The following is a 17,288-nucleotide window of genomic DNA, read 5'->3' as shown; positions in this document are numbered from 1 at the left end:
TCTGCGCTGACTGTGCCATTGTTTTCCTATGAGGAGAGTGGTAGAGACAACTAAGATGAAGCACTACCCCTGGTTTGGCACACCGCTCGAAATTGCCACTGAGCACTGGGCTCAAAGTTCAAATATTTCAACTTTGACCTTGTTGCTGCTGACCTTTCAAAGTGCAACCAATGAGATAACAGATGTACATGTGAGGTAGCCAGAAGAACTGATGATGCGCTTTGCCTTTGAAGTGTTTGCACTCTGCTCTGCGTCCTATCTTAGGGTTTTACTGCTGATCATGTGTAGGCAGCTTAAGCAGAACTCGTTCACTGGCTTTGTCCACAACATCTGAGCTAAAGATAGCCTAGTTCTGTGTATGTGGGCCATTTTGTATTTTTAAAATTTTGTATTTTGAAAGTATTTCTCATGTCAAAGCAGCTATTGTAGCTTCCTGTTGTAGCATGTGGCTATTTACAAGCAATGAAAATTCATTGGGCTGTATTTTGAGAACAGTTTGTAACAAAAGTATAGTACTTTTTATTTGTTTCAGTTTTACGAAGGAAAGAAGAGAAAAGAGATCTTAGAATAACTTCATTCTTCTCATTCCTCTCTAAGATGTCAAGATCATTCTTAATAAATGTCAGTTATTTTTATTTCAGTATTATTTGACCCTTCACTAAGTCTATCTAGTTAGTGTATCATTAGTATGATATGAATAATTTAAAATCTGTTATTTCACTGTTTGACTGCTTTGCTTACATACTTTATAATTTCTAATAGTGTGTTTCACTTTTAATGTCACAAGAGAAAAGGCTTTGAGAAAAGGTTTAAGGCTAACTGATCTGTTTGGTCTCGATACAATGGAGAAATATTACACACTGCATGTGTTAGTTGTGAAAGGGGATTTTAGCATACCCGTAATCACACAAACGTTATGATATTTTAACTCTTGGCATTTGACGTAATGCTTGACTGATGAATAGTAAGCTATTTAACATGCTGATATTTGCAGTTTACGTTAGAACAGATTAACAGACTAATTATTTTGTTGAATCCATTTCTTAGGGGGCTTTCCTTATTTAGTTTGGTTGAATCGCACTAGTTAGTTTTTTCCCTTTGGTGGGGTTCGTTTGGGCAGGTGTAGTCTCGCATTGCCATGCCTATCTCCACAGCGCTGTGGAGTAAGGTCTGGCTACACCCAACCCGGTCTCACGCCAGTTCGTGAAATGGTCACGTTATTTTGATTTCTTGATTTGTGTACAGGTCACAATTTTCTCATTTATTTCGTGTACAGGTCATGATTTTCGAACGTGACCATTTCACAAACTGCCATGACACTGGGCTGCTCTGGGGGACGCAACAACGGGGAAATGAAACGCCACACGCCGGCGACAACAACGGGACGGACCACCACATGCGGGACATGATCCACGGGCACAGGGACACGATCCGCAGTCTCTGTGGCCCGCAACAACTGGGGCATGAAACGCCACACGCTGGCCACAACGACTGGACGGTTGTGGTTAGGAAAAAAAGAACGGGGAAAGGAACTGTCACACGCAGGAGACACCGACAACAACGGGACGGTTGTGGTTAGAAAGAGAATAACGTGAAAAGGAACTGCAACACGCAGGACACGATCCCCGATCTCCGGGGTGAAAGTCTTGTGTTGTGTGACCCATCCACCAACCTGACTAACCTCCCTGTGCGGATTTTCGCCTCATCAATACTATTCGCTACCGTAATAGTTCTGTGATCACAAAATATGCTTCCCATTGAAATACATTACTAATCAGATTCAAACAAGAAACAAAGCTATACCAAGACATATTAAACTAAACACTACAAAATAATCCAAGGAAGAAAACCATGCGAAACATACAGGATGAATATAGGATAATAAAACAGAACAAATAACAGTGAAGCAGGAAGTAATCAAACGGAACCAATCAAACACAGGGCATGAGCTAACAAAATAAAACAGGAAATATAATAACTGAAAACCACAACCATGACACTTTCTAAATCATTCCCCAAAAGAACCATTGCAAGATCCAAATTTTCTTCAAAAACTGCCATTTTCAGCGTGTAACTTCAAGTTTATTGTTGTTCCCAAAACGATCCGAGTAAGTGAACTGTTGTAAGTGTTGGGGAGTAACGGAATACATGTACCGGCGTTACGTATTCAGAATACAAATTATGAGTAACTGTATTCCGTTACAGTTACAATTTATTATTTTAGTTACATTGTTGAAATCAATGGATTACATGACGATACTTTTCTGTTTCACTCTCGCAACTCCATGCATTTCCCAGAAGCCCCAATATGAAAACGAAAAAATTTGCTATTTGCGTGATCACTGATAGAGGTAAAGATGGAGCCGGAACCGGCACAACAGAGCCAGGGCAGGAATGCGTTTCTATCTTGGAAATTAAAACAGCATTTCACATTAAAGAAAGAGAAGCGAGAACGAAATATAACTGTGCACTGCAGTGCAACTTCTGCTTGCCAGCAACCAACTTCCTTTCAGCGTCCAAATTACTCCAACCTGAAGAAGCATCTTAAAGTAAGTTATTTTTAGCCAAGGGTAGTCGTCTGCTGTAGTTTTACTGGTCACCTTGCTATTTTATAGTTGACGTGCAACTTTACATTCTCCTACATGCTGATTTACTAGCCCAAGAGCCGTTGAAAGACTAGCCCCGTTTGACATGTTAGCTAACGTTAGCTAAAATTAGCTCATGGTAGCTTAGACTGTGGTTAGATTTTTGTAGTATGCAGTTCGGGACTACAAATACAAAAATCTATCTGCTTGTTTAGGTACACATTTAGCCAGTTGGAACAGAAGAACACACCAGAATAGGCCTGTTTAGTAAGCTGTATGTCAGTGGTTCTCAAACTTTTTTCAATAATGTACCCCTTTTGAATTGTTTCTTTAAGCCAAGTACCCCCTGACCAGCGCTAATCATTTTTGGTAGAAAAAAGGTCTATATAAGAGGAACAGTACAGCGCTGTTAGCGATAGATTTACTAAACAACAGCCTTGTAACTGAAAAAACATTTAAATGCTAATGAGAAAAGGAAACAAAAACTGTAAAAAAAAGAAGAAAAAAAAAAAGAAGACAAAACCTTTGAAAAAAGATGGTAGAAAGAAGGAAGGCAGTAGCCAAAGGCAAGAATAGGTTGAAAATACTCGGAAAAAACCTTCAAAAACAGTGACATAACTTCGAAAAAAGCGAAAAACAGTAGAAGGAAGGCAACACAAATGTCACATTTTTGGTAGGAAAAAAGTCTACATAAAGAGAAACAATGTTCTGGACAGCAGCCATGTAACTATTAAACAATTTGTTAAATATCTCACGTACCCCCTGCAGTCCTCCAAAGTACCCCTAGGGGTACACAACACAAATGTCACATTTTTGGTAGGAAAAAAGTCTACATAAAGAGGAACAATGTTCTGGACAACAGCCATGTAACTATTAAACAATTTGTTAAATATCTCACGTACCCCCTGCAGTCCTCCAAAGTACCCCTAGGGGTACACGTACCCCCATTTGAGAAACACTGCTGTATGTGATGGCCGCATTCCTACTTATAAAATGCAATTCAATGTGGAAGTAATCCAAGTATTCAGAATACGTTACTCAGATTGAGTAACGTAACGGAATACGTTACAAATTACATTTTTGGGCATGTATTCTGTACTCTGTAACAAAATACGTTTTGAAAGTATCCTTCCCAACACTGACAGTTGTTGATCCAGACTAAGGCAGACGTGAATGCAGCAATCACACTTGGATGTGCACCAAAAGCGGACTAAACAAGCGTACCAAGACCTCCTTGAAGAGGTGGTCTGAGTACGCTTTCAGACGAACTCTAGTGCCGTTCGTTTGTGGTCAGAACGTGATCCGACCTTGAACCGGCCCAACAATGTGTATTCTGCAAGTCTGAGCTAAACGGCTCTTGTAGTCAGGTGTGCTTTGCAATCTGTGATTCGGCGGAGCAGCAAAACTGTAGAAGCTTGCAATGTTTCTCTCACAAAAATAGACTGCGGTCAAGCTCGCCTTCACTAAAGTTGGAGACAGACGTTGCCAGAGCAGAGCGAAGTCTTGGTGATCAGAGCAGATGTAGTAACGCTGCTTACAAAACAATGTCTGAAAAAATATTTAAATGAAATGAACTGGAGATGGAGATGCAAGAAATATGCACTAGTCCAGAACAAAGGACCTTCTTTCTGTATGTACTTTCTCAACGCATTCTCATGAATGGAATTGTATGATAGTGTACAAAAACAGAGCTCTGTGAGATGTCGGGCGTATCAGCGGCAGTTGGTAGTTGAGTTTAATCGACAAAAGTTACTTTGAACCAGGTACAGGGCACCGCGAAATGATGGTCCTTTCAGGGCCTGTGGCAGTTGAGTTCAGCCAACAAAAAGTGAGTGTCATGCAGCGACAACAGTTAAGTTTAGGAAAAAGATTATGGTTTGGATTTAACCACTCACTTATCCAGCTTGACCACCTCCCTACACAGTCCACAGCTTTCTTATACAGCAGCAGTCAATGTTGTGTATACAGCAATAAATACGTTGAATACAATGCATGAACAATTGTTCATGAGAACAGCCTGACTTTCTTGCTCCCGCCCCGACACATCTGGCCAATAAGAGGAGTGAATGTTCTTGCGTGGTTTGTAGTGGCATTTTGGTTTATGGATTTTTCTCTGTGTGAAATGAAACCGAACAAGGGGAAAATGCTCCAAATTTACAAACTCATCAACTGATTCGGACCAGAGCAAATGAGTGTATAAACACCCTTACCCTTTTGCTCTTGTATGTTTGGTTTTGGAAAGAACAGAAAAAAAGACTGCTGAGTATTGCTCTTACTATAGCCCCATGCACATCACTTCAACATGCAGAGAAATCCAAAGCTTGGCAGGCCATACCTAGTTACGGTAGTAAGATATAGAGAAGATATAATTGGACAATTGCTCTTTTGGGGAGGGATTTAGTTAACTGACTAAGTACAAGGCCTCCCTTTAATATAAGCCTGTTTCTCTCTGTAGTTGAGGTAAATAATGTGAGAATTTCGTTTTTTTAAACCATTTTCATGTTTGCAGCACTTTCATCTCCATCTCTTACCTACTGTATAGCTGTGCACATGAGACAACTGCATAGGAGTTTCTTATTTATTTTACAATCCAGGTCTTTTAATCTAAAGAATTATGTTACTGTTTACGTAATATACTGTGTGACATCTATCCCTAATCCTCAACTCTTCTGACGCTGCAGGGGACTCATTCAAACTAGTTGCCCAAGTCGCTAATGCTCCATCAACCAAATGGCCAAAAATGGCGCCCCGCAGAACGGCAGACACGGGCAAAACGGAGGACTGAAAATAGACGCATGAAGGTGGAGAAGAAGTGGGGGAAACACATGGAAGAGAGAGAGGGGAAAAGCAGAGAGAGAGAGAAATATGAAACCACCCCACCCCCACCCCCCTCTCTCTCTGGATGGACTGAATGATTTGACTTGACTTGATTGAACTGGCAATGATGATTTGTGACTCCACTTAGAGTGCAGTGAAAGCTGCTGGTTGGAAATGGGAGTCCCAACTATGCTTAGAAATAACTGGAAGAGTTGATTGAATGTGAGTGAGGACTGGCATCTATACTACCTATAAATGCCTGCAATGTGCGTGCTTGTCTGTCTTTTTGTCCATTTTCATCCAACTGTTCAGCAAATTTGGGAGTTTTGAAAGGGTGCAATAAAAGGTTTGTGCGTCATCCAGCTGAGTTGAAGAGAATTTTTCCCAATTTAAATGATCAACCAGAAGAACAGAGAGAGCCTTTACAGTGTAGATTAGTAATGGAAATGTAATTATTGCCAAAGTTGGTAATATGCCATGCTTTCATTCTATTAAACTACCATCAGATCGGCCACTTATACTTATTACAATTACAATATTTAGAACACATTTGCAGGTTGTGGTTATCAGAAAGCCAATTTTGAGTTGTAGTGCACTGTATTTGCACTATTCCCTGGGGCCTTCATTATTTAGTCAATCAATGTCTTTCTGCTGTCATCTGCTGCATTATGTGTTTATTACAGTGACAAACTATGTTCAGCTTCAAGTAAGCATGCATGTTTTTGCAATGAAGGAACTTTTGTTGAATTTTGCTACTTTTTTTTTTTTTTTTTACAAAACAATCCACACAAAAACTATTTGTGTGCGTGCGTGCGTGCGTGCGTGCGTGCGTGCGTGCGTGTGTCTGTGTGGATATGGGTGGGTGGGTGGTGGACTGGATATGTTTAGAGATGCACTTTAAGTTGATGGATGCCAACAGCTGCCTTACTATTTTACAGAGTGACGTGGTGGTGGGTGAGAAGGGCCCAGGCAGGAATGTAAAGCGCTTGGCTGATTCTCCCTCTGCCATGTCCTGGGAGAGTGGCTCTATTTCTATCAGTCTGTTTATCGATCTGTTCATATCTGTTTTTATCTGTTTTCTGTGGGTCTCAGTGCCTGCCGTTTTATACAACACATCAGGTGTATATTAGACAATCATAGGAGTTTATAGCATTTGTAAAACATAACCACAACCTAATAGTTTTAAAAAGGTTCATTGCAATTTTGCAAAGAGTGTTATTCCATAGTGTATTTCCTACCTGCAATTAATGAATGAATGGTTGAAAGATTCCTTTTGACATGGCCTTCACTGATACTTGCTGAACTATTAATTTATGTTACAATATTTACATTTATGTTCCCACAGTCCTCATTACTATTGTACTTAATTTTACATTGGCTCATCTATCCTAATGATAGAGCATTGAGTATGATAATGGTATATACCATATAGGATTATATTTAGTAGATTTAGATAGACTCCCTGATTTCATAATGTGTAATCCCTCCTAACTCACTGTTTGAACATGTTTAGAAGCTTAGCTGTGTTGAATTTCAAGCTAGTGGTAGACAAATTTCAACAATGATTGTGATGAGTTACTGAGTAATTGAATAAGAATACACTTTCAAAAGCAAGTGTACTATAAAAACCTGCCTCAGCGTATAACACTGTTTTAAAAGCATAATGTTAAAGTGCTCATATTATGCTTTTTGGCTTTTTTCCTTTATTGTGTTATATATCTTTTTGTTGTGCACGTTATAGGTTTACAAAGTGAAAAAGCCCAAAGGGACTTACCATCTCCAACAGAAAACACTGTTCACAAATTGCTCCAAACAGCCTTTACTTCTGTGACAAACGTGCGTCACTTTGTAACACACGTTATAATGCTCGCGTGGCACGCCCTCATACTTCTGACGGGGTAGTAGTCCTTACCTAGCCACTGCGCATGTGCGACTCCCAACAAAGATGGAATAGAAGTGTGATGCCTCACTCGGTAGCTAAAACGGAGAGCTCAACACAGGGTGAAAAGAGGAGCTGTGTAGTACAACAAAAGGATGATGTTTTTTGAAAATTAAACCATGTAAACCTATTCTGATATAACCTCTAAATACAATCATGAAGCTGAAAATTAGCATAATATGAGCACTTTAATGCCACTTATAAACTGGTACTTCCTATTGAACGGGAGTAGTTTTAGTGGAAGTTATTGGAGTGTTGAGGATAGTTTCATGGTGAAATCACGCATTTACGTAGCACATTCTAATTTAAGGTTATCATTACTTGAATAACTCTAATTCATCAAGTAATAATTACAGCCAGGTGGCATAACATTAGCAGAGAGCTGGGAGGACATCAGAGAGTTATTGTAGCTATGTAAGCAGGAATATTTTGTGGATGTGAACAAAGTCACTGACCACTGTTTAGGAGTGGGTGTACTGTATATACACACAGTAGACCTAACAAAACCATGGTATGTCTGAAATAAGTCATCACAAGGTGGTTAAGCAAAGAGAAACACAGTGGAAAATAAACAAGTCACAATTAAATGTTACAATATTATTGTTAAATGCCTGTGTTGTATTGGAAACTACCAGGTTAGATCTGGTGTACCACTATAAAAAAAAACATGTAATCCATGTACAACACATTACTAATATTCTTTTTTGTTTAAACAATATTTTATATTGCATACTATATATTGGAATATGCAACTCCTCTGCTCAGAGCCAAAGGGCCACTGTTCACTTTAGGCTGACTAGGTTGTATGAGTTTCTGGGAAAGGTTGAGGTATTATAAATATAAATTTTGTTGTACCATTTTAATCAGCATATTTATATATATATATATATATATATATATTAAGTTGATGATAACGATTTCTCTTATGTTGTCCATCAGCAAATTTATGTTCGAGCATTTAATACTACATTGTCATGCAGTATTAAACATTTTAACTACTGCCAACACTTATGGCTTAGTAACACAGACCATCCAAGGAATCTTCCATACTCATAATATTAAAGTGACAATCAGTCCTTGGAAAAATACAATTAAAGTGTTTGCTTATATGCCACAAAACAACAGAGCCATATATATTTATTATTTATTCACAATTTGATGTGAAAATACCAATTCAATAATTTCTTTGCTGATTAAGATGAACAATGATTGACATTATCTGTTGTTGATTAAGCTACAGTGCGTAGTTTCTGTCTCCCCAATGAGGAATTCTAAGTAATGACAACAACACTGTCGGCACGTCCCCATGATACAGCCTTCTGTGATCGCGCACGCGCCCTAACCCCTCCTCCACGCAGTTGCTAGTAGCCAAGGAGAAATACAATACAATACAGAAACACAATCTTCTGAACATATCCATACTGAGAAATACAGAGAGAGTTGTGTGGAGCTGATAGTCTTAATTAGCTTTGTAGCAACTCATTTGGCAATGGCTTGAATGTAACAGACGTTCATTAATATCAAAAAGTTATGCACCAAAGCTTTAACAGTCTGTGTCTATATTTGAAGTATTATTATCAATTGATTTAGTCATGATACCTGTTCTGTGTAACAATGGCCTGCCTAATGATTCATTTTCAGTTATTGTTTAATATTCTGTATGTTACAACAACAAGCCAAAATGTCTACATATTGATGGTTGATACACTTTATTTTATGGGGACAGACTTGAAAAATAAAGCATTACTGTGATAGGATTATAATTCATACAGTGTACAGTCAGGTATACCTTTAACCAGATTTATTAACGGGTTATTCATTGCAATTGACTTCTTAGTTAATACATTTACATTCTGTAGATTATTTCTGCAGAGTATTGAGGGGGTTTATCACTCACATATAGATCAAATGTTTGCATGGGTTGGATGATGTTGATCACTTGCATTATTTTCAGATAACTGCACAGCTATGATGCTGTCTCATCATCAGCATTTTAAATGTACAACTCATCTAAGAAATCAACTCAGACCTGTAGGTTTATGAAAAATAACGTTTGTAGAAGCCAAGAACGAGATTAGCTTTCATTTTGTGTTTAAAAACTACTTTTTTTTACATTGTGTTCTGTGTTCTTTATGCTTTTCAGATGTTTTTAATTTATTTAAAGCTGCTGGTGTGTGAATAGTGCTTTCAAACTAATGTACTTGCCCTTTGAAATCAGCCACTACTAACAGTAACAGGCGTGATGCTGTGTCAAAAATATTTGTGTATTTGGATAAAAGGTTTAGATTATTTGAAATCTTAATTAAGTTTACGTTGGGAAAAGAAAAAAATGTCTTAAATCTGTTTCCACCCTGATTACTGGATTTAGCGTAACTTGTTTTTGTTATGATATAATTGTGGTGCATGCAGATATTGGCTGGTTTAGTTTTGCTAATTTGGATGTCGGAGTAAAATATTGTATAAAGTGTGCATATTCAGTCGGACAGAATTCAGAGTTGGGAATGGATTCTAGAAGTTAAAGTCAGTGTGTAAAATCTTTTTGCAAACTCAGTCCCAACAAGGCTGCAGTGTGGTGCCTATGTTGCATTTGTAGAGTAATAACTTAATAAAAAGCTCCAATCCTATTTTTTTCCAGGATCCCACTGAAACTCCATCAGAAACACCACTGACGTGTCTTCTTCATTCCATCACTGGGAATTTAGTGCTGTCTACTATCTACAGGAAAATAGCTTCATCTTTTTTTGTTTAATAATAACATAGATGAAGGCTGGCGTATGGACCCCATGTTCAGTATAGGAATCCACTTACTAGCTTTTAATTGTCTTACCATACCATCAGAATATAAAAACCACAGATAATAATGTAAAAAATATTGAATACTGATTTTTTGAATATGTAAACAGAGCGTTCCAAGCTAAAAGAGGGCATTACATTGTTCTTTAAGGCAGGGTGGATCCTCTAGTATACAATGGAAAGTAATTTTTTAGGAGGTCTTAAATACCATATGACACATAATACATAGATGTTTTTAATGAAAAAAGTGGTGTATTGGAGCTTTTTGCAAATCTTGGTTTTCTTAGATGTTTGAAATCTAAACATTTACAGTATATTTTCATTTTGCAGTGACTTATCAGCAGGAAGTGACCTTTCAAAGAAAGAATAAAATGAAAAGTCATTAAGAAAATGTATTATAAAAGGAGAAAGCATTGTCTTTGTTTTTCTTTGAAAGGGATTACTGTAGGGATTACAGTACATGAAATGTGCAGACTTGATGAACAGATATCCTCACTTGAAATTGTTGCCACTGTAGTGGAGGTGCATGGTGAACTGTTAATGCCTGCAGTCAGTGATTCAGTGTCTGCAGTTGTGTTGCTCCTGCAAATGGTGCTGTGCTATTGAAACTGGTAGACGATCACTTGGGCTAACAGGTATTGTAGTAGGTGTAGTAGGTGAAATGAGTCAATATATAAATGAGTCAATATATATATATATATATATATATATATATATATATATATATATATATATATATATATACACACAGTATATAGTTCATGCATAGATATAAATGATCTCAAAACTGCATTAGACCCACTCCAGCAAATGCATTTTAATGTATGACACCATCCAACAACAGTTTCGAAGTTGTACTGTTAAACTCATTGCTGTCGCTACAATGATTAGCATCCCAATAACTTCCTGTAGACATAAAATTCTGTTTTATAGTATTATGTAGTGTTAAGGCCTTCAAATGAACATAGAGTATTTCATCTTATATTTTTTTTAATGCAGTGCTATTTTCAGCCTGAATACTCGCTCATGTTTGGACTTTCCCTATGCTAATCCCTGAGGAAGGCCTATGGTGGGCGCAAACACATGTACCTCATAAATAAGACATAGGTGATTTTGGTGTGAACTTTCAGTTCTTTTGCTGGAGTGTGGGTGTTGTTCAGTTTTAAGCAGAGATACTAACATGCTTTACTCAAGTCTGATTTTAGAGAGGAAAAAAGGTTGTTGGAGACAGAGAAACAAAGGATTGGAACAGCACTGGTTTGATGAAATGTGTCAGGGGAGAACAGGGAAGAGAAGGTGAGAGTATAATTGGCAGGTTTGAAATTAAACCTGGGTCATTAATTTCACTAGAGCAGTTAGTCTGGAGCTAGGTTTAGGCTTGTCTGTGAAATATATGTTTACAATTACTTTTGTGACAAATCGAGAATGAGCTGTATGTAATCATCTCCAACATCTATTTGTACAGTCTGGTTTCTACTACCACAACATAACATTAACATCATAGCATCTCTTATGACTGGGATCTGAAATAAAAATAACCTTTAATTTTGTCTCTGTAAAGTCTCTCTTTGGTTTTTAAGGCATTTTAAGAGCCGTTTTTTATTTTTCAGCTGTTCATGTATTTTGAAAATGTGGCTTGATTGCTGAATGCACCTATCATCTGGCTGTTGCTGGTGAGACAGTGCACATACTGTTATCAATTATGTTACATGACATTTTGTTTGTTTTTTTGGCAGTTTGTATGGAGATAAATTAAAAAGCGGGTTTACATTTTACATCATGTGTTTGTGTGTTCTTTTTCCCCTGCCTTTGCTTTCCAGTTTTAAGACTCAATTCACGAGCAACAAGGAATTCATGATCATTCTCATCACTACGGTAAAAAGGCATAAATATATGTAATCCTTATCATCACAGTTTGACAGTCTCATCCAGAGCAGCTACACAATGGTTGGGAGGAAAAGAGGGGCATTTCTTGTTGATCTGGCCCCAAGCATGCAGCGTTCTATTCCATTAGAGATAGTCTAACTAAAAAAGTGACTAAAGTGTGAAACTTGGCTCAGCTCTCCTATGACCAAAATAGTCCCGATGGCTGAGAGCTGCTGCCTGGAGACTGCAGCACAATACTGAAGGTTTTAGAGAGGAGGCACTTCAACACAGAAAGTTAACATGACATTACTTAGATGGTGGTGCTTTGTCCAACAATCAATAAGTTCAAACAAATTCAGTTTTTCCACCCACTGTCCCTCCAAAGGTGCAGCTTTAAGGGGCCATTTACATTGTATGCGCAAGCGACAGCGCTGCGCTATAAAACCCATTATTGTCAATGGCTTGTGCGCGCAGAACTGGCCTGCCGCTTAGCCACTCTTGCGCGTGCTGCGGTCAAAGTTTGAGGTCGTACAGAGACCTCGGATGCAAAACTATGCTGTGGAAGCATATTTCGACCATAATAGGCATGCCAGGTGTGTAGCTTATTGTAGCCTCTTAATTTAAATCATTCAGGTTTGTTTTAGCTATGTGAAATCAGCATGGACATGTCGCCACTGAAATACAATCATACTATGTTAAATTTTTTATGTTACTTTGGTGCATTTGTCGAATCATAATTTGCATTTGCACAACAGTGATTGCATTTCTTAAAACAATTGGTGTAAACTGCACCGCATAGTAACTGACCTGCAAAAGCATGTATCTTGCTGGAAATATTTTGTTTATGTGTCCAAAGCAAGTATTTATACCAATGACACAATCAAACTGACAAGTCCTTACGCCATTGTTTATACCAAGATAGTGAAACTGCTTTGTGTTGTTGTCCGTATTTAACAGTTCACTCTGTAAGTATAGTCTAATGAACAATGCACATGAAAGGGAGCACTATTCCCTATGTGACAAAGTTACACATTATTGTCATCTCTGATCTGAGAAATGCGCCAAAGCAACTGAGAAGAACTGTACTGTTGTGAGCTGCGAAAACCAAATACCAAGTTGATTATACATCTATCCATACAGGTATTTGTAGGATATATTTGTATTTGTATGTTTATATGAAGTAAAATATGTTTGGACTGATTGACACAAGTCATGTTCGTTTTTATTGAAGTTCACATGTAGGTAGTTATGTATATGGCCTTTACACAGAATAACTACCCATTTCCAAGTGTGTAAGCTCCAGTTTTGGAGGAATTAATTGCACATATGCATTAAACAAAGTGTTTTCCAGAGTATGAATGTATGAATTTAGGCTCATAGCTCAGCTTTATTATACCCAACTGCAATGACTGCAGACCTCTTACTTATGTACAGTATCTCACAAAAGTGAGTACAGCCCTCAAATTTTAGTAAATATTTCATTATATCTTTTAATGGGATAATACTGAAGAAATTACACTTTCCTACAATGTAAAGTATTAAGTGTACAGCTTGTATAACAGTGTAAATGTGCTGTCCCCTCAAAATAACTCAACACAGCCATTAATGTCTAAACCGCTGGCAACAAAAGTGAGTACACCCCTATGTTAAATTCCCATAGAGGCAGGCAGATTTTTATTTTTAAAGGCCAGTTATTTCATGGATCCAGGATACTATGCAACCTGATAAAGTTCCCTTGGCCTTTGGAATTAAAATAGCTCCACATCATGACATACCCTTCACCATACCTAGAGATTGGCATGGGGTACTTTCCATAAAATCATCTCTCAATGCAAATCAGACCAGCTATTAGGCTAGCCGACATAAAACCATGCCAATTTAGAGGAGGAGTGTAAGAAAAGGTGGAAGAACCTAAGGGACAGGTACTTAAAGGAGAGGAGGCAACAGAGAGAGAAAAAAAGTGGTGCAGGGTCAGACCACAAAAGTACTTGGAAGTACTTTTCTATACTGTCCTTTCTGGAGCCACACGTCAGGGAGAGAGCAACAACATCAAACCTCTCCCAGTCCTGGTCCCAGTCCCCGTCCCCACAGCCCCTGTCCCAGTCCCCGTCCCCACAGGAGGGGTGCTCCACCTACACTCTGTGCTTCCAAGACATGCAGCTAGAAGGTTGTCAGGTTGTGGGTGACACAGCAACCCTGCAGGCTCGTCCAGCAACCCTGCAGGCTCGGCAGGGCTCTGGCAAGAGACGTAAGAAACAGGGGGATGAGTTTGAGGACAGTGTCCTCAATGCACTACAGCAAAATACTGATGACACAGAGCTGTTTCTGTTAAGCTTAGCCCCACGGCTCCGAAACCTGCCCAGGGAGAAGAGGAGTGAGGTGCAGATGGAATTTCTCGCAACTCTGCATAGGGCAGATTTTTCTGTGTTCATTTGTGATTTTGTTTTCCTATGCATGTGTTATTTATAGTTTCATGTGCTATTTATGTTACTGCACAAGTACTATGTTAAAGAAAGACAGAAGTGCCCCCCACCCCCAAAAAAAAGGCAACAAAAAAAGAAAAACACAAAAAAATAATAAAAGGAAAAAAACAAGAAAAAGAGAGAATTAAGAGAATTAATTCCATTTCTTTTTATTTCTAGTTAACTTTTCTGTTGTTGTGTATGTGTTTTTTATGTTACTGTAGTGGTGTGTGCAGTAAGCTTTGCACCCTGTTGGTTCTTGAATGCACCTCAACTAGATCAAATTAGCTCCACCCAGGCCAAACACCCTCATTAGCTGAGCTTATATAAAGCACCTGTATCAGCATGGCTGCCTCTTGGCTTTGTCTCTGGCTGTTGGTTGCCACATGGGACCATCGCTGTGACTTTTAGGTAGGTAAGTGTGTTAAGTCTGTTTTATGCTTTCAAGGTGTTTTTAAATACTTGGTTGTATATTTTGCAGCAGTCCGCTGCCTGCCTGACTGTTGGGCTTGGAAGGGATTCCAAGCTCCCCTGCCTGGAGTGGTGTGATGAACTCTCCCTTAGCCTACTGAGTACATTTGAGTGAAGGTATGAGTAATCTAAAGCAGCAAGTCTGGTATGATCACTACCTGAACTAAATGTTATTACACACTGCTTTTAAACTTGTCATTAATGTAATGTTCTGTCTAAATTGTAGGTTGTCAGCTGCTGTTTTGCCTTAGTTTAGTTGTTTGGATTTTAATCATTTTAATACATCTTTGTTAGTGCCCCAGGACACTCTCCCTGTTTAGTTTGCTTGTATTTTAGGTTATCAACTGGTTTATTGTTGTCTTTATTTTGTTATTTTGCTTTGCAGTGGAGCTAGTAGCCAGCTTGTGGTCGAGACTAGGCACATTAGTGTGGTTCCCTTCACAGATTGTAGTGGTAACGGCCCGGTGACACGATTTGTGGTGACACGATTTGCAGTGAACCGATTTGCAGTGACTATCAATTGCGGTGGGTAAGTTGGTGTACCCCCGGCACACACCCTTAGTAGACTGTCTCTCCACAGCTGGCCTCTGCCCACTTTCTTCCCCCTCTCCTTTGATAATTTAAGCCATAACTGGGAGTGTATCTGTTTTAAAAAGAAATAACCTGATTGCTCTATCTATCTATCTATCTATCTATCTATCTATCAAAGTAATAAAATCTTTTCTACCATTCCTATTGCAATTTGATTTAAACCGCATTTCTAACCATCCCTTTTACAGGCACTTCCGGTCATAAATTAACCATTAATAAATTTATATTTCTTTTGTAACCACGTCTGTCTTACTTCAGTTAGCTTCAACTGGGGAGTTCCACCGCAGAAAATTATGCAGAGCCACTGTTGCCTTCACAATTGCATCTGCATTTTCAGGGCTCACTCCAATGACACCGTGGTAGATGCTCCACTGTGCAGCAAGGATGCCAAAGGCATTCTCAACCACTCTCCTGGCACGTGACACCTCCTCCTTGGCTGGGTGAGGTTCCTTCCAGGATAGGGCCTCAGCAAATTCCTCCTACACAAAATGATGATGGTAAGGACATGTGACTATGTACAGTTGTGTTTAAAATAATAGCAGTCCAACATCACTAACTTCATCAATCAAATTTTTTGGTAGAAGTGATATTTCTACATGGCAAATAATTTACTACTAAGTGTTGTAGAGTCATAGAAAACCAACAGATCATGACATGCATGCTGCTCATTCTGTGTAATTTAATCTGTAATTGAAAGGGGCATGTTCAAAATAATAGCAGTGTTGTGTTCAATTAGAGGTGATTGATTCTGGAAGAAACAGGTGTCAATTATGGCCCATATGGAAGGAAGAAAAATGTTGTGCATTCTGGTTACAGTGCATTTCACACTAAAATACTCAAAATGGGTTGTTCCAGACATTGCTCTGAGAAACGGTGGACTTTGATTAAAAAGTTGATTGGAGAGGGGAAAACATAGTGCAGAAAATTATAGGCTGCTCAGCCAAAATGATTTGAAATGGCATCTAAAGCCTGAACGATGTGGGGGGGGGGGAAAAAACGGTCAACTACTATTCGAATGGATCGAAAAATGGCAAAGGCTCAACCAATCAGCTCCAGGAAAATCAAAGAAGACTTAGTTACCTGTGAGTACTGTTACGATCAGAAGTACGTGAAGCAAAGATATCAGCTGGAAGCCCCCGCAAAGTCCCATTGCTGGGAAAAAGACATGTACTGAATAGGTTGAAATTTGCCAAAGGACACATTGACTGGCCAAAGGAGAAATGGCGCAACATTATGTGGACTGATGAGGGCAAAATAGTTCTTTTTGGACCTAGGGGCCGCAGACCATTTTTCTGACGACCCCTTGAACTGAATTCAAGCCACAGTACACTGTGAAGACAGTAAAGCATGGTGGTGCAAAAAAATCATGTTATGGGGACGTTTCTCATACTGTGGTGTTGGGCCTATTTATCGCATACCAGGGATCATGGCTCAGTTTCAATACATCAAAATACTTGAAGAGGTCATGTTGCCTTATGCTGAAGAGGAAATGGGTCTTTCAACAAGACAATGACCCAAAACAAACACATGAGGCATGGGCCCTACGTGTTCAGCAGCAGGGATGAGGGCATCCTCCGGAAGACCCAGCTTGTCTCCTCGCAAGGCTTCTCCAAACGCAGAAGCTGCAAGCGTGCCTCCATCACTGTTTCGCCCGAAGGCTCCAACATCCACCACCCTGTAAAGGTAGCTTGCATCCACGACCGCATATATTCCCTTTTTATAATTGGAATTACTGGCAGCCGGAATGAGGTGGTGCCTGGATGA

This window comes from Sander vitreus, chromosome 12 (assembly GCF_031162955.1).
Source record: "Sander vitreus isolate 19-12246 chromosome 12, sanVit1, whole genome shotgun sequence".
Lineage (NCBI taxonomy): Eukaryota > Metazoa > Chordata > Actinopteri > Perciformes > Percidae > Sander > Sander vitreus.
The sequence above is the reverse complement of the archived record's forward strand: the minus strand, read 5'-3'. Positions refer to the sequence as shown.